The 19,029-nt window shown below is 45.2% G+C and overlaps 1 pseudogene; it reads left to right on the forward strand.

The window, feature by feature from the left end:
- Positions 1–97: 97 nt before the first annotated feature.
- LOC117441457 (AP-2 complex subunit alpha-1-like) lies at positions 98–18,751 on the forward strand (annotated as a pseudogene).
- Positions 18,752–19,029: the final 278 nt, after the last annotated feature.

Consider the following 19,029-nt stretch of genomic DNA (forward strand, 5'->3'; position numbering starts at 1 on the left):
TCTAGAGTAATCCACAGTCCTGAGAACGTGTGAGTGGTGTCGACCTTTTAAGGTGTGTGGAAGTCCGTATGTGATGTCTTTGAGCCTTGACAACCAGCCACACTCAACGTTCAGACCAAGCCAGTAGAACCACTGGTCGAGGTCGAGGCGGGGCCCAGATCCAACAGGTCCTCAACATAGAGTGTCTGACAGACTTCTCTGACGCTCCGCTGCTCAATCAAGTTCAGGTGAGCTCCGGCAACCAGGTACACGACAGATGGAATGAGAATGACTTTGATGAATTGACCTTTAAATCACAGCCGTTTCCCTTACTCTCTGGATTCTCAAATAGGCTGTGTATCAGTAGACATGATTTGGATATGCTTGAGTTTCAACATCCCTGTTAACTGTCACATACCTAAACAAAGCACACGGTGTTGCAGTGGTCAGTTTGACTGAGCCATGGTTCCGCCTCCCGGCTGCGGGGCCAGGGCTCGAAGCATCATGCACTCAGGTCGGCTCAAATGTCCTTTGGACTCCAGGTCACCGGAGGAGATCTTGGTGGTCAAATAAAGGGTCTCTGTGTCCTTACAAAACACGGATTTGGCTTCAATCCAAGAATAGATTTGCGAAGACAATTTCACGCAAGGAAACTGGTGAATAGTCAATAAAGCAATCTAACACGTAAAAAGTTCTCTTTTTACCACCATCAGAGGACATTTCGCCTAATGTGTGGTGCCTGTCGTGTTGGATAATGGAGCCCATGCAGATGTATAGCCTAAAACATTTCCTCAGCATTTCCAAAAATAAAATTGTGTGTGGGGGGGTGTTAGTGCCCAGTGACGAGACTAGAGCTTTTATTGAGGTTTTACACAACGTCCCAACTTCATTGGAATGGGGTTTGTAAATACAACTTGTGTTGATCAAACATGTCACTAAATTCATGTAATAAGTCATTCTTGACTTATTTTCATTCAAACTCGTGCCAGTATGATTTCAAATTACACGAGTATTTATTTACTTCTCGTGGGTCTACATTGAAACTACAAGAACCCTGGAGGAGAGGAAAGTTAGACCCAATTAGTGTGCCAAAAACAAGCTGTAACTGATCTGTAGGTGTCACTGGAGCATGGGGGAACCATGTGTGCGCGATAGACAAGAGAATCCAGCCTGTGCACATGGAGCTGAAGACAAAAGGACCGAACCGCGTGGTGTTGCTGTGTGAATGTGTAATGTTCAAAAGCATGTTGACTTTGTATTAATGTTTCCATTTCTCAGTTCTATTTAATGATCTGAATAATGAATGAATGAAAAGTTATTACAGACTCAGGGTCCAGATAAAATAGAACATAATAATATACATTTCCCAGTGTTGGATAGTGTCTCATCTCTTACCCAAACATACAGTTGTGTTCAAAAGTGTAATGTATTTCATGGCAGTCTTGAGTTTTCAATCATTTCTACAGCTCTTATTTTTCTGTGATTGAGTGATCGGAGCACATACTTCTTTGTCACAAAACAAACATCATGCATTTTCTTTTATGAATTTATTATGAGTCTTCTGAAAAAGTGATCAAATATATACATACAGCATTGCTAATATTTGGTAACATGTCCCTTGGCCATTTTCACCTCAATTAGGCGCTTTTGGTGTCCATCCACAAGCTTCTGGAAAGCTTCTGGTTACGCTTTGACCACTCCTCTTGACAGAATCGGTGCATATCAGCTACATCTGTTGGCTTTCTGACACGGACTTGTTTCTTCAGCACTGTCCACATGCTCTCGGTGGGGTTAAAGTCAGGACTTTGGGAAGCCATTCTCAAACCTTAATTCTAGCCTGATTTAGCCATTTCTTTACCGCTTTATTTGTGTGTCTGTGGTCATTTTCCTTTTGGACACCAAACTGTGCCCAAGACCCTCCTCCTTCATTATTCCATTTACTTTCTGTAAAGCACCAGTTCCATTGGCAGCACAACAGGCTCAGCGCATAATGGTACCACAACCATGCTTTAAAGGGGACCTATCATGCAAAATGCACCTTTGTACGTCTTTTATACATGAATGTGTCCCCGGTGTGTCAGGGAACTCAGCAAGTGTCAGAAAACACAACCCTCTATTTTCCTCCGTACCCACATCTCTAAAAAAGGGGCTGCAATGGATCTGAGACAGACTGATCCAGATTTGAATTATTTTCTACGTCACAGAAGTGGAGCTCCGCCTATATGGCCAACTCTCCACCTATCAGGGGAATGAGAGGTTGGGCCACCGCCGGCCATTGCCGCTTGAAAGCGCTGGAGACGCTGTAGTACATATGCCAGGCCTGTAAGTGGTGCTGTAGTCTGCCACAAAAGCAGCGAAGAAGACTTCCCTTGCATGGTTGCCATGGTTGCCCTTCTGTTTATTCTCCGCTGTGGCTCTTTCTCTCCCTCCCCGTCGAGGCAAGCGCTGTAATTCTCTCCGGTAGTCCACCAGCAGATGACAAACACCCTCCTCTCCGCCTCTTCCAAGGAACGAGGGGACCGTGCGGCGAGTTTCAGTTCGATTTCTTTCTGCCGGTCAACATGTCCGTTAAAGTTTAAATCTTCCGGACAAAATTAGAAAAGTGACGGTCGAAGGTCTTCTTTGTTATTCATTGAGCTTTAAAACAAATGAATAAGGACTCTATAATAATATAAGAATAAAACACGGAGGACGGAGATCTCTTTTCCTTCCCCTCCTCTGAGAGCCCAGCAGCTGATCTCAGAGCACGCTCCCCTCTCCTGCAGTATAAAAACTATATTTATATACTTTATATAGAATAGGTATGGCCCTACAATATATTGTTCAAATATAGCATGATAGGTCACCTTTAAAGGTGGGGTAGGTAAGTTTGAGAAACCGGCTCGAGATACACTTGTTGTTATATTCCATGGAATGCTCTTAACATCCGATAGCAATGAATATCTTCAGTGCTTTGACAAAAAATCCATAAAAAATCATCTGTAGAAGCCGTGATACTGTAAAAAGTACAACCAATCCGTTTAGCCTGGATGACCTACCTGCCTGTCAGCCTTCCATCGGGGCACAAACTTATCTTGTGCCCTCATTGGTCATGTGCGCGTTCGTGTGTGTTGGAGGAGGGGCTCTGTGAGGAAGTGGCAGATTTTCTCCGGTTGTGTATTTTCAAATTCTAGCGATCTCGAGCCGGTTTCTCAAACGTACCTACCCCACCTTTAAGGTAGGCATGGTGTTTTGGGGTTAAAGGTCTCACCTTGTGTTTGATCTGACCACAGAACTTTACTCCAGAAGCCTTCTCTTTGTCCATGTGATCAGCAGCAGACTTCAGTGGAGCTTTAATGTGCCGCTTGTGGAGCGAGGGCTTCCTTCCTTCCTGCACGGCAGCCTCTCAGCCCATGGCGCTGTAAAACAAGTTGGACGGTGGACACTGACACCTGCGTGCCAGCGGCTCCTAATTCATTGCAGACCTGGTTCCCCCGTTGACTCTTGACCATCCTGACCTATTTTCTCTCGGTATCAGGTGATAGCTTGCGTTTTATTCCTGATCAGGGCAGTGTCGCAACTGTGCCCTGTACTTTATACCTACAAACGGTTGCTTGCTTAGTTAGCTGCTTTGATATGGCGACAAGTGACTTTCCTGACTTGTTCAAATGAATGATCTTTTTCAGATCTGCGCTGAGCTCCTCTGACTTTCCCATTGTAGTCTCATGTGTGTCAGGTGAGCCCTATTTCAATGGGTACCAGCTATAGTGACTATAATCACTCCCCAGAGGTTAAGAGGCCACGTAACAAAGCAACGTTGATTGACACAACTTTTGACATCACCAAAATGTATAATTCATCTTGCTGTATGTATATTTTTCACCCAGCAGATATGATCACATTTTCAGAAGACTCATAATAAATTAAAAAAAGAAACAAACTTCATGATTTATTTATTTTGTGACAAAGAACAATGTGCTCCAATCACTGGAGCTGTAGAGGACATACATGTTCTTTACAAATGTATGTACACTTTTGAACTCAACTTTAGCTATCCTCCTGCCTACATATGTATACTTACACTTTTAGACTGTGTGTGTGTGTGTGTGTGGTGTGTGTGTGTGGTTGTGTGTGTGGGGTGTGTGTGTGTGTGTGTGTGTGTGTTGTGTGGTGTGTGTGTGTGTGTGTGTGTGTGTGTTGGTGTGTGTGTGTGTGTGTGTGTGGGTGTGGTGTGTGTGTGTGTGGTGTTGTGTGTGGTGTGTGTGTGTGTGTGTGTGTGTGTGTGTGTGTGTGTGTGTGTGTGTGGGTGGGTGTGGTTGTGTGTGTGTGTGGTGTGTGTGTGTGTGTGTGTGTGGTGTGTGTGTGTGATGATGTGTGTGTTTTGTGGATCGCGCTCTGAGGCCAACCTGACCCTAAAGCTGCCTGTCACCATCAACAAGTTCTTCCAGCCCACCGAGATGACTTCACACGACTTCTTCCAGCGCTGGAAACAGCTCAGCCAGTAAGTGTGTTTTTGTGTATGTGTTTGTTGTGCGCATGTGTTTTGTGTGTCTGTGTGTGATGCCAGTTAGGGATTTCATAATGTCCCGTGTGAACTTTCTCAGACCACAACAAGAAGCACAGAAGATATTCAGGCTAACCACGGCATGGACACAGAAGTTCTCAAGGCGAAGGTACGTGTTCTTCACAGCGCCAGCCATCTCATGGTGGATCTGTGTTGTTCAGACCTCTGATGGGGCCCCTCTTTCCTGCTCATTCATATGGTAGCTGCTGGGACTGGGATCGGCCCTGCTGGAGGACGTGGATCCCAACCCTGAGAATTATGTGTGTGCTGGAGTGATCCAGACCAAGGGCCAGCAGGTGGGCTGCCTGCTGAGACTGGAGCCCAACAGCCAGGCTCAGGTACAGTACAGCGCCTTGCTCCTGCTTTCCTGTAGTCCAGGCGACGCACGCACACAGAGCCTCGTTTGCAGCTAATGGGTTTTTGGCAACAACTGAAAGATTTTTTAAATCCTCGTGGATCCATATTTATTATATACATTCACATCATTTAAGCATCTGGCTTGTCAAATCAAGTTTTATTTATATAGCACATTTATAAACGATTTTTGGTGGAGCCAAAGTGCTGTGTTACAGTTGCAAGAAAAAGTACGTGAATCCTTTGGAACGACCTGGATTTCTGCATAAGTTGGTCATAAAATGTGTTCTGATCTTCAGCTAAGTCACAACAACAGACACACACAGTCTGCTTAAACTAATACCACACAAACAATGATATGTTTTCATGTTGTTATTGAACACACCATGTAAACATTCACAGTGCAGGGTGGAACAAGTATTGATGGAGATATGAGTGGACAACTAGTCCGCTTTTTCAAATCTCCGCGCGTCCCTAAACAAGCAGGTTATATTACAGGAAGAAATCCAGAGCATACAATTAACCGATAACAATAATCTACTTTAATGGTAATAAGACAATGCAATACAATCAAATACAGTACAAAATAAATACAGATCTGTGGGATCCCACATTTACCTGATACTCACGTGAGCCAGCCAGCCAGAGGAAAGAGAGAGAGCACACAGCGTGCTTCCTGTCTAAATACCTCGCTTACAAGAGGAGGAGTTATCTGCGCCTCCCTTCCAGACCTCCGTGATTGGCTGCCCAAATTATCATGAACACCTCACATCTTAAGTTCCCCAATCCCAGTAGCTCAGCTTCATTATCTCCTAGATCTGAATTGACTGCATGTTAACTCCTCACCTTCCCCCCTTCTTCCTTTGTCCTCAAAAAACCACATGTTCACAGGCCCAAAACCAGCTCAGTTTTCTACACAAATCATTTCCCCCTTTTAAGCTTCTTCATAGTTTACTAACATGAATACATACAAATATTTCCTTACAATTCCCCCTTTTGCACTCTTAAAAAAGAGTGCAACTTACACAAGGCACTTGAAATATAACTATTGTCGCTCCTCTCCACTGTGTTCATCTCTCAACATTATATTTAGAGCCCTTTAAACATTTGGAAACAGCCCTTCATAGCAATTTCTCATGGCAGAATGAGAGGGAGACCAAAAAAAATGTCAAAAAACTGCATCCTTGTCTGCTGAGTCTCCATACTTGTCCTCTACGGATACAAATCGAATGGTTTCATCAGACCATCTCTGAGGGCAGGATGGGCTGGTTACACGCAGCACATTTAGGCGCCAGGACCCTGTGGTAGTCTTTCAGACAGTAGATTTTATTCTCAGTGTCCACAGTGAAGGGCACTCCGTCCAGGCTCTCGTTGCAGATGACGCAGCGGAAGCAACCGGGGCGGTACGACTTCCCCAGGGCCTGCAGGATCATGTCCATGATCAGATGTCCACATGCGTTGCACTTGTCTGCAGACTGCTGGAACCCAGAGTACAGAAAGTCCTCTTCACAGAAAACCCTTCCTGCGTCATAGTAGAACGCCTTCCCTCTCAGCCTTCGACTACAGGCGCTGCAGGTGAAGCAGCTGTCATGGTAGAGGCTGCCCATAGCTTGGCAGGCCTGGCTGGCTCCATACACCGTCTTGTTGCACTTAACACACATTTCTGTTTCCGCGGAGAGTGGAGTCCCCTGTGTCGTCCTGGCTTGCCGTGTCTTTGTCCCCTCTGATCCGCTGACGGCGGCTTCTGGGCTGCCTGCTAGAGAGATGTCTTCCTTCTCCTCCGGCTTGCTGATGGCGGCTTCCGAGTCGCTGCTGAATAGATGTCCTCCCGATCTTCCTTCTCCGGTCCGATGATGATGCCTCCTGGGACGACTGCTGGATGGATGTCCTCGAGGTCCTTCTCCTCCAGTCCGCTGATGACAGCATCCGAGTCGACCTCCATGACGAGAGCCAGATCCGTCCTGATGTCGTCTAGGGTCCTCGCAGGTGTTTTCCCCGCCGCACACTGGCTCCCGTGGTACCAGTTGTCCCCCTTTCCTTGTAGGCGGACGGCATGGGATGTCCTCTGGGTCACTCGGTCGGGGCCGGAGAGCCTGGGGTTGATCCACTTTGTTCTGCTGACAGTCAGCCTCCTGCGTCTCGGGTCCCCCTTTTGGCGTCAACAACCTGTGTGGAGAAATCTGATACAAATCCCTCAAGCCTACGCTCCGGGCTCTGGGGCCCTCGGCTGTTTGACCCACCAGTGCGTGGCCACTTGGAGCCTGTTGGTGGGGTGTCTTAAAACAACAGACGTCTATGAACAGGTTTTCTAAATTAATTGTGCAGCTTCAGAATCTTAATATTTGGACTGTGCCAACTAAATAAGAACCCCAACATCTTTAGGTAAACTAAATAACATATTTCAATAGCTCCGAATTTCTGACAAGCATCTGTGTTTATTTTAAAATAAAATCCTTGAGATCTCATTAAAAATCTAAATATGATTTGAACTGCTAATGTTTCTGGTAAAGAAACACACTTATGTTATGGATTCAAAAACAACCAAAATCACAATACTAACAAAGTGAATGGCTTCCTGGTGACACTGCTTCTACCCGTCAGTGCTTAGATATTATCCTACTGAAAAAATGAATACAGAATTCCAACAAACTGTCATCAAATGTCTTTCTATTATAAATGTAGATGAAATGTATATCCCCATAATGACCTAAACAATAAAGTCTATGGCTTTTACTTCTTTACCAGGCTAGTTACATGATGTTGTCTGTTGAAACATTACTCACAGGTCAGCTTCTTCAGTATTCCATTCTGGACTTACATCTCTCTGGTAGCCCCTTGGCCACTGATTCTTTATCTGTGTTACCTGCTATAACTCAATCAATATTAGAGACATGTCAACATTCATCAAACAGTGTGTTATCCCCAAATATGGAGCAGGTCAATTCTAAAACTGTCAATCAATGGTCAGATTGAACAATGGAGTTGGAGCAGCCGGTTCCTTTCAGTCCCTAAATGAAAAATGTACATTGTTTACACTCCCCCTTTTTTACACATTATCTCATGTGTAAACAAAATCCTGTATGGGAAGAAAACCTTCAGGTCATAATGGATTATAAGACAATACCAAACATTTTTCCCAAAGGTACATCCATCATTTCCCCAGTAAACACTCCAGTAAGTGTTTCTCTCCATCTTTCAGTCCTAAAAGAAACAGAATCTTCATGTTTTAGTTTGAGTTTCACATTCTGCAAACGGCCACCTCCTGTGGGAGTGAAACATCATCAAGCAGATTAGATACGGTTTCCCCTTTTGTGCAATGTTAGGAAACCTCTCATTTCACACATTATTATCACACAATAATAATGTGTTAGTCCAAAACATGCTTAATTAGTCATCGGTTTAAATCATGCAGTTGCACTGATCAGATGCAGACATACACTCACTCACACTGTCAGGTTGTAAAGTCAGGTTTTGGTCAGGTACACCTCAGAGTCAGTCATTGAGAGTGCCTTCCCAAGTTACCCTGTCGGTCAGGGTCAAAGGTCAGTTGGTCTCAGTCTTTTTGGCCATGTGTCGTGCTCTGCAGAGACTTTGATGTTCCAGCACAGGCCAGCATCCTCCGTCTATAAAAATCTGTATATATGGAGCGCCATCATTTATTAATTCACAATTACAACTATAATGTTCAAGATATCTCCAACCCCACCTTGCTGTTTCCCACATTCCCTGAAAAGTGTCTAGCCAAAAAAATGTCACTTCCTTAGAGTACTACTACTACTACTGCAATTCATTTACACCTAATTAGTATTAAAATGACTAATAGATCTATTTCAGAAACATGTGTACATCACTATCTTGTGTCAAAACATTACTAGGATCTGTAAAGATCTGCTATGTATTCCATAACTCATTCTATCAATTTATCTTCAATTCTGGTGCACTTAAAGAACAATGTTACCTTCTTTAACAGTGCGTGGAACTCTGGGTGTTCGAACATGCAACAATTACTCCCTACTGTAACAAATTAAAACACTACCAAATTCACACACGAATAAAAAGTCCAGTGCATACTTCCTTCATGCCCCCCCCTTCCTATCAGTGTGTTTTAGATTTTCCACTTCACTTTAATAGTTCTCCTCTTTTCCGCTATTTTTTATTTACCAATTGACTAATTTATGGTCAATACATCTTCTTATCTTCACTTATTGATCAAGTCAATTCAAGTTCTTTACAATACATTAGTAGATACCTTGTGGAGTATTCACAATAACTAATCCCCTCTAGGATATGAAATCCATTCACCTTCAAGCAGATACTATGTCCTTATTTATGTTTTGTTCATGATAACAATAATATAACAACCACACGTTTTACCCATAGCTAGTTAATATAACAAGACTATTATGTGTGACATAATAATCAGATGTCTTGTTTGCTAACCAAGAATATTAAACTTTAACCTTTTCAGCATTCCAGACCATCCTATAAACAAGCAGCCTCTTATCTAAACACTAAGCATTAAGGTTACTACACCACCAACCGGGAAACTCTTGCACAATTATGCTGTAAAATCATTGCATCATTCCTCCAGAACAATCTGAGACAAGCATGTCTCAAGATCTTGTCATAATGAGCACAGTCAGTGATGCAGCTGTAGTCAGTGGCAGGGTCCCCAAAAAAGCTAGGATCGGCCCTGGTCAGTGGGCTCCAAGGAAACTCTCCCTGGCTTTGAGATGAGGGAAGGAATCACTTGGCCGACACACATTGTCCTCCGTACGGCAGAAATCCCCCAAAACCGCAGTACCTCTTCACACCACTGTTGCCTTGACAACGAGGCACAAGCATAATGTCAATATCTCCTCAGAGATTCATTCTTTGCACACTTCTTCTGTTCGCAGTGAGCAACTCTTCACCAACACACTGATTCAGAGAACCCAAAAGGTGGTGCAGAACTATCCAATGCTGCTGCAATCACAGCCATTCTACTGAGAAAAACTCAATTTAAATCTCTCTCCCAACGGGTTACAAAATAAAACGGCTGAGTGGCTATATGGTCAGGAATGCTGAAACATGTGAATGTTAAAACAAATCAATGGCAGTAGTCTACCAAGATTCTTTACTCCATTAAAAGTAGTAAAACCACATTGTAAAATCTCTTTTTATCTTTAGAAACCATAAGGAATGACAGTTCTCATAAAACACTATTCTTCCTTACTTCAGTTCTAAATCAAATGAGCCAGACAGGAAACCCCCTTTAACCACTTGCTTATTCTATTCTTTTGAAATTGTTTATCTAAGTTGTGTTACAAGCAGGTTAGATCTGTAATGAATTAAAATCAATATTTAAGGACGTAATATAAGTTAAATATATTGTTAAGCTAATTGCTGTTTTATTGTGAAGGCCTCTCTGGCGAACAGCGGCCTTTGGCTTTTATTTTGAAAGGCCGTTCCGGAACAGTGAGTTCGATTTCTAGAAACACGGCAAGTTAACAATCGTTCTAATGCATTAACTATAGTCGTGAAAGAGACAAGGAGGGGGAAGGCGTGTGGAAGCAAGCAATGAACTGAAAATGCCACCAATCCTCTGTTTTAACGTGATGGCGGACATTGAAAACCGAAGCGGGCATAAGCACCCCTGTCATATACTGAGAAGCGTCCAAAAACCCTTCTGCTTATCACTTAGGCTACTACTTTTTGTTTTATTCATAACCTAAAAATACAATTGTGATGAATAGCTTGCTCTTGTACCATTACATTTACCAACATAAAACAAGGTCTTTACTAATCAACAATGACAACCTACAGACAGCTTATTTATTTAAATATACAAGCCTTTTCTTTCGCTCCCTGTTTGATTCCACTTAAAACAATCTCTTAATCTGTTCCCATATTGACTTCGCTTTTATTTATCTGACTTAATTAATATGTGTTCACTTGTCTATTGTCGTCGTTAACGTGCTTCCCCCCCTTTCAGCCACTAGATGGCAGCAGCAGAGCACAAATGAGCTTCACTCTTCTGAGTGCATTGTCTGTGCTCACACAAGTATTTTAGGTAAAAATCACACAGATTTATTCCCCGTACAGTTTGTCCAGCTTGACAATGTGATGTTTATTTCAACAGACAAGCAAGACCACGAATGATGCGAGCCCTTTATCACACGTCAGCCTTACAAATTAATTTTTACAGACAAGGGAAACGAGAGCCGGTCCCGTCACAATTACGGTGACGTCTGCGTTCTCTCCCCTGAATTGAACAAATAGCAGACCGCTGGCACTTTAGCTTATGGCCTCAGTCTGCTATTGAACCTCAGTTTTAAACGGCGACTCGATCTGAAATATCGAGCTTCCAGGCTTCGTCGTGTAGGAATTTCACCTCCCAACCCACGAACTGCACCGTTTCCACGCCACTCAGGAATAAACTACCTGAGATCCACGCCAAACCGCCTTATATCTCGTCACGCAGGACTCTCTGTCTACCTTGCGATCAACGTTCACGTGTTTTATATAACTTTCATAACATAGTAAAATATGCATTGTATATTCCATTTAAACTTCAAAAACACTGTGAAACGCCTACAGACAATCCTACAGTTTTGTTACCTTATTTGTAGTGGCAGGGCCCTGCTTATTTGTCTGAGGTGTCTAAAAGTGTTTGTTCCCGACCCATTCCGGTCTTCTGAATCCTTCCACAGCTCTGTTTATTCAGACACGTCGGGGCACCATTTGATGGAGATATGAGTGGACAACTAGTCCGCTTTTTCAAATCTCCGCGCGTCCCTAAACAAGCTGGTTATATTACAGGAAGAAATCCAGAGCATACAATTAACCGATAACAATAATCTACTTTAATGGTAATAAGACAATGCAATACAATCAAATACAGTACAAAATAAATACAGATCTGTGGGATCCCACATTTACCTGATACTCACGTGAGCCAGCCAGCCAGAGGAAAGAGAGAGAGCACACAGCGTGCTTCCTGTCTAAATACCTCGCTTACAAGAGGAGGAGTTATCTGCGCCTCCCTTCCAGACCTCCGTGATTGGCTGCCCAAATTATCATGAACACCTCACATCTTAAGTTCCCCAATCCCAGTAGCTCAGCTTCATTATCTCCTAGATCTGAATTGACTGCATGTTAACTCCTCACCTTCCCCCCTTCTTCCTTTGTCCTCAAAAAACCACATGTTCACAGGCCCAAAACCAGCTCAGTTTTCTACACAAATCATTTCCCCCTTTTAAGCTTCTTCATAGTTTACTAACATGAATACATACAAATATTTCCTTACAGTATGTGAACCCCGAGGCTAAAGACTTCTTCAGAGCTACTTGGAGTCAGGAGTCAGCCAACCTGGAGTCCAGTCAATGAGACGAGATTGGAGGTGTTTGTTAAAGCTGCCCTGCCCTATAAGAAATACACACCAGTTTAGAATGTGCTATTCTTAAGAAGCGTTGCCAGATGTGAACCATGCCTCTCTCAGAAGAGCTCTCAGAAGACCTACCATTAAGAACTGCTGACTTGCATAAAGCTGGAAAGGGTTCCAGAAGTGTCTCTGAAAGCCTTGATGCTCATCAGTCCACGGTAAGACACGTTGTCTATACATGGAGAAAGGTCAGCACTGTTGCTGCTCTCCCTAGGAGTGGCCGTCCTGTAAAGAGGACTGCAAGAGCACAGCACAGAATGCTCAATGAGGTGAAGAAGAGTCCTAGAGAGTCAGCTAGAGCAGTGGTTCCCAAACTGTTTGTGCCCAAGGCACCAAAGGACAAGTAAACATCTCAAGGCACACCTATTGTGCAAAATAGCCCTTATAACACGTGTTATCACTCATATCATGTAAAATATCTGTACATGTGCATAATTATTTACTAATGCCAAATAAAATGTGACAAAGACAACTATATTACTCATGAAATATTTATTAACGAAATATTTCAGAAATTAATTTGAAACGTTATCAAATTAGGCTTCATCAAAGCAGCAACACACTCATTTAAACCAGACAGGTCACACATTAAACATGAGGCAAAGGAAATTCAGCAGAAACTCAGCAGAGAACTGTCGATGCAGGGAAGCTGCATTCCGTGGTCCTGAACTACAAATTATAAATGTAGCATTTCAGCAATCAGCATTGAAACATGTGCTATTGTAAATATTTTGCCGACTTACAAATTAGTGAGATACATGTGCCTGTCGGGGCGCAGATGTTTGTAATCCTTGGTGGCACTGAGGAGAGGGCCACTCGCAAGTCCTGTTCAACAGAGAGCCATGACCTCCTGTTGTTCTTCATGTAAACCAGAGTAGAGAACGCCAACTCCAGAGATGGGGTCGTTACTAATTTTTTAAAATATATTACATATTAGTTTTAAAAAAAAGTAATATATTACACTACTTTGTTACTATCTACATAAAGTAACTTGTTACTTTACTCGCCGAGCACGTACGAACTGCGCATGCGTGAGTGGCAATAACTTTCCTTACCAGCAGGCGGCGGTAGTGTGTATTTGTCATTCAAAACAGGCAACAACCGGAAGACAGAGAAGAAGAACAGACTACGTGATATAAACAAACAACAAATAGCGTGTGCGGTAGCTCCACCTTAGCATGTGTTCTTTGCAGGTGCTTGTTGAGGTGTGACGTGGTGTTTACAGCAGTGGATAACAGCTTCTGGCCTGGACACAGTTTGCACCTCACCGTCACATTCCTGTCTATTCTTCGGACGAACTCAAAGTAATGGGCAGACCTCCGCCCCTCGAGAGTTATCGCTGACTCAGCCATGTTTATGCAGCACTGCACGTGGAGATGTGGACGCGCAAGTCGCGCAGATTACGTACATATAAACCTACAAAGTACTGATATAGTAAATTAAATAATTATTTGTGTGTAGTTGGATATTGCAATAATAACGTATAGTTGTCACAAAATCCCACGGCACACCCGGACTTGCCTCACGGCACACCAGTGTGCCGCGGCACACCGTTTGGGAACCACTGAGCGAGAGACTTAAAGAAATCTCTGGCACATGCTAACATCTCTGTTGACGAATCTACGATACGTAAAACACTGAACAAGAGTGGAGTTCATGGAAGACACCACGGAGGAAGCCACTGCTGTCCAGAAACAACATGGCTGCACGTTTGAAGTTTGCCAAAGAGCACCTGGATGTTCCACAGCACGACTGGCAACATATTCTGTGGACAGATTAAACCAGAGCTGAGTTGTTTGGAAGAACACACAACGCTATGTGTGGAGGATCCAAAGGGTTCACATACTTTCTCTTGCAACTGTATAATAAAACTAGCCTACAGTAGAGACACTTTACAGAAAATACAACGGCACAGACTGTTCAGAATATCAGTCTGACAATACGACACCCTCTGTCCTCAGACCCTCTGTCCTCAGACCCTCTGTCCTCAGACCCTCTGTCCTTAGAGCCTCTGTCCTTAGAGCCTCTGTCCTCAGACCCTCTGTCCTCAGACCCTCTGTCCTCAGACCCTCTGTCCTCAGAGCCTCTGTCCTTAGACCCTCTGTCCTTAGACCCTCTGTCCTCAGACCCTCTGTCCTCAGAGCCTCTGTCCTCAGACCCTCTGTCCTCAGACCCTCTGTCCTTAGACCCTCTGTCCTCAGACCCTCTGTCCTTAGAGCCTCTGTCCTTAGACCCTCTGTCCTCAGACCCTCTGTCCTTAGACCCTCTGTCCTCAGACCCTCTGTTCTTAGAGCCTCTGTCCTTAGACCCTCTGTCCTTAGACCCTCTGTCCTCAGACCCTCTGTCCTTAGACCCTCTGTCCTCAGACCCTCTGTTCTTAGAGCCTCTGTCCTTAGACCCTCTGTCCTCAGACCCTCTGTCCTTAGACCCTCTGTCCTTAGACCCTCTGTCCTCAGACCCTCTGTCCTTAGAGCCTCTGTTCTTAGAGCCTCTGTCCTTAGACCCTCTGTCCTCAGACCCTCTGTCCTTAGAGCCTCTGTTCTTAGAGCCTCTGTCCTTAGACCCTCTGTCCTCAGACCCTCTCTCCTCAGACCCTCTGTCCTTAGACCCTCTGTCCTCAGACCCTCTGTCCTTAGACCCTCTGTCCTTAGACCCTCTGTCCTTAGAGCCTCTGTCCTTAGAGCCTCTGTCCTTAGAGCCTCTGTCCTTAGACCCTCTGTCCTCAGACCCTCTGTCCTCAGACCCTCTGTCCTTAGACCCTCTGTCCTTAAAGCCTCTGTCCTTAGACCCTCTGTCCTCAGACCCTCTGTCCTTAGACCCTCTGTCCTTAGACCCTCTGTCCTCAGACCCTCTGTCCTTAGACCCTCACATCGTACAAGGAAACACTTCCAGAGAAAACCCACAGTTGAAGGGAACATGGGAGAAACCTCAGGGAGAGCAGCAGAGGAGGGATCCTCTCCCAGGACGGACAGACTGCAATAGATGCCGTGTGTAAATCCAAGAGATAATACATTTGACAGCATATAGACCGAATGTTAGGAAATGCATGTGTCTGTAATGAGAAGATGAATCCACGAGGATGTCAGCTACAATCCTGTGGAAGCCATCAGGGAAGCAGCATGACGAGACCCAAGGTCTATGATGTCACTGTATTAGTTACGTATTAACACACGACATGTACTGTACTGTCCGTCCTGGGAGAGGGTCCCTCCTCGAGGTGGCTCTCCTCGAGGAGGGACCCTCCTCTGTGGTTCTCCTTGAGGAGGGACCCTCTTCTGTGGCTCTCCTTGAGGAGGGACCCTCTTCTGTGGCTCTCCTTGAGGAGGGACCCTCCTCTGTGGCTCTCCTTGAGGAGGGACCCTCCTCTGTGGTTCTCCTTGAGGAGGGACCCTCTTCTGTGGCTCTCCTTGAGGAGGGACCCTCTTCTGTGGCTCTCCTTGAGGAGGGACCCTCCTCTGTGGCTCTCCTTGAGGAGGGACCCTCCTCTGTGGTTCTCCTTGAGGAGGGACCCTCTTCTGTGGCTCTCCTTGAGGAGGGACCCTCTTCTGTGGCTCTCCTTGAGGAGGGACCCTCCTCTGTGGCTCTCCTTGAGGAGGGACCCTCCTCTGTGGCTCTCCTTGAGGTTTCCACCTTTTATTCCCCTCGTTTACGGTGGGCTCTCTTTGGGAGTTTTCCTTGTTTCTGCGAGGGTCTAAGGACAGAGGGTCTAAGGACAGAGGGTCTAGGGACAGAGGGTCTAAGGAGAGAGGGGGTCTTATTCTGTACAGTCTGTAAAGTCCCCGAAGACAAGTGTCATTTGTGATATGGGGCTATATAAATACATTTGGGTTGTCCGTAGATAAAGGTATTTAATAGCATTATGTCCTTAGTTAACTCACTCACACGTGAGAGTTAACTAAGGGATATTTTTTAAGTTTAAATAGTCTTATCAACATTGGACAAATATGATTGCTTTATACCTATTGTATATTCCTTATTACTTCAACAAAACTAAGACACATTTAGGTTAATTTATTAAAACATTCATCGGTACGGTACGAACCCTTTTATCGCCCTTATTTATATCCTCAGTCTCTAATGTTGTAAAACACGCTAAAAGCTGAACACGGAGTTATTTCCCCCCCATCATCTGACCGAGTAGAGAGCGGATATCAGAGGGGGGGGGGGGCTCACTCTCTTTGGCCAGCACTGAGTCCTCACTGAGCAACTTTGATGAATCTGCTGAATCCAGTGCTCTTCAAGCATCTATGCTTCCCATCCAACCGGGACTCTCCACCATTTCCTCAAAGAAACGAGTGGCATTAAAATGAAGTTGCGTTGTTATCGCTTCGCCAGCCCTGACTCAAATATATGATTCTGCTTTATCTCCTCTCTAATGCGAGGTCAATGTCCAATCCCCTTACTTACAGTTCATTAGACATGACCGGAAACACTGAGCTGGTTCAGTGCTACTTTCATACATACTCGCCTTCCACATGCTGCCAACGTGGACCATGAGTGGCTCTTCACAACCCTGTTAGACCAGGACCATGAAGTGGCTCTTCACAACCCGTTAAACCAGGACCATGAAGTGGCTCTTCACAACCCTGTTAGACCAGGACCATGAAGTGGCTCTTCACAACCCCGTTAGACCAGGACCATGAGTGGCTCTTCACAACCCTGTTAGACCAGGACCATGAAGTGGCTCTTCACAACCCGTTAAACCAGGACCATGAAGTGGCTCTTCACAACCCTGTTAGACCAGGACCATGAAGTGGCTCTTCACAACCCCGTTAGACCAGGACCATGAGTGGCTCTTCACAACCCTGTTAGACCAGGACCATGAAGTGGCTCTTCACAACCCGTTAAACCAGGACCATGAAGTGGCTCTTCACAACCCGTTAAACCAGGACCATGAAGTGGCTCTTCACAACCCTGTTAGACCAGGACCATGAGGTGGCTCTTCACAACCCTGTTAGACCAGGACCATGAAGTGGCTCTTCACAACCCGTTAAACCAGGACCATGAGTGCCTCTTCACAACCCGTTAAACCAGGACCATGAAGTGGCTCTTCACAACCCCGTTAGACCAGGACCATGAAGTGCCTCTTCACAACCCGTTAAACCAGGACCATGAAGTGCCTCTTCACAACCCCGTTAAACCAGGACCATGAAGTGGCTCTTCACAACCCCGTTAGACCAGGACCATGAAGTGGCTCTTCACAACCCCGTTAGACCAGGACCATGAGGTGGCTCTTCACAACCCCGTTAGACCAGGACCATGAAGTGCCTCTTCACAACCCGTTAAACCAGGACCATGAAGTGCCTCTTCACAACCCCGTTAAACCAGGACCATGAAGTGGCTCTTCACAACCCCGTTAGACCAGGACCATGAAGTGGCTCTTCACAACCCCGTTAGACCAGGACCATGAGGTGGCTCTTCACAACCCCGTTAAACCAGGACCATGAAGTGGCTCTTCACAACCCCGTTAGACCAGGACCATGAAGTGGCTCTTCACAACCCCGTTAAACCAGGACCATGAAGTGGCTCTTCACAACCCCGTTAGACCAGGACCATGAAGTGGCTCTTCACAACCCCGTTAGACCAGGACCATGAGGTGGCTCTTCACAACCCCGTTAGACCAGGACCATGAAGTGGCTCTTCACAACCCCGTTAGACCAGGACCATGAGGTGGCTCTTCACAACCCCGTTAGACCAGGACCATGAGGTGGCTCTTCACAACCCCGTTAGACCAGGACCATGAAGTGGCTCTTCACAACCCCGTTAGACCAGGACCATGAGGCCGGTCTCCGTTTGTCATTTTCCTGATTGCTATTGTATTGTTTTCAAAATGTTGGATCTCTACCCAAGAATACCAGCCAATCTGTTAGTACCACCGAGCAGTGTCCTTCCCTGTTTAATATATACTTTTTAAATGTACATTATCTTTAGTTTACATTAGTTTCTATAGATTTGGTTTTTGCTTAGCAGACACCATGCTTGGTTGAGCACTAAAGCACCTCTGGGCTTCAGAGAGGGCGTCACCATCCAGTGTTCAGACCCGTTCCTGTGTTTGGGCTGCATTGAAACATGTCTGTTAAACCCTTTTCTCTGTGTGCAGATGTACCGTCTGACTCTGCGCTGCAGTAAGGACTCCGTCTCCAAGCGTCTGTGCGAGCTGCTGGCTGAACAGTTCTAGAGTCCGGACCCCCCCCATCACCAGTCCTCCCACCATCCCCACCAGCGACCTCTCCTCCCCCAACAAATAATGTTTGAGTCCATAAAGGTGTAACCTACATAAGGGAAAAAGCAGCCACATATTATCATCATTCTATTGTCCCAGATTCTGATTCCAGGCCATCTTCTACTTGTTTAGTAACATGATGCTTCATCTCTGTGTGTGTGTGTGTGTGTGTGTGTGTGTGTGTGTGTGTGTGTGTGTGTGTGTGTGTGTGTGTGTGTGTGTGTGTGTGTGTGTGTGTGTGTGTGTGTGTGTGTGTGTGTGTGTGTGTGTGTGTGTGTGTGTGTGTGTGTGTGTGTGTGTGTGTGTGTGTGTGTGTGTGTGTGTGTGTGTGTGTGTGTGTGTGTGTGTGTGTGTGTGTGTGTGCACGTGTCGATGGTGTGTGTGAGAGAGAAAGAGTCCAAATTTGATCTGTTAGAGCATTCCTTGAAGATAAATGGGTGAGGCTGTTTATCACACACACACACTCACATCCTCTCACACACTAGTGTACGGCCTCCACGCTTCCTT

The sequence above is a fragment of the Pseudochaenichthys georgianus genome, unplaced genomic scaffold, assembly GCF_902827115.2.
Source record: "Pseudochaenichthys georgianus unplaced genomic scaffold, fPseGeo1.2 scaffold_1688_arrow_ctg1, whole genome shotgun sequence".
Classification (NCBI taxonomy): Eukaryota; Metazoa; Chordata; class Actinopteri; order Perciformes; family Channichthyidae; genus Pseudochaenichthys; species Pseudochaenichthys georgianus.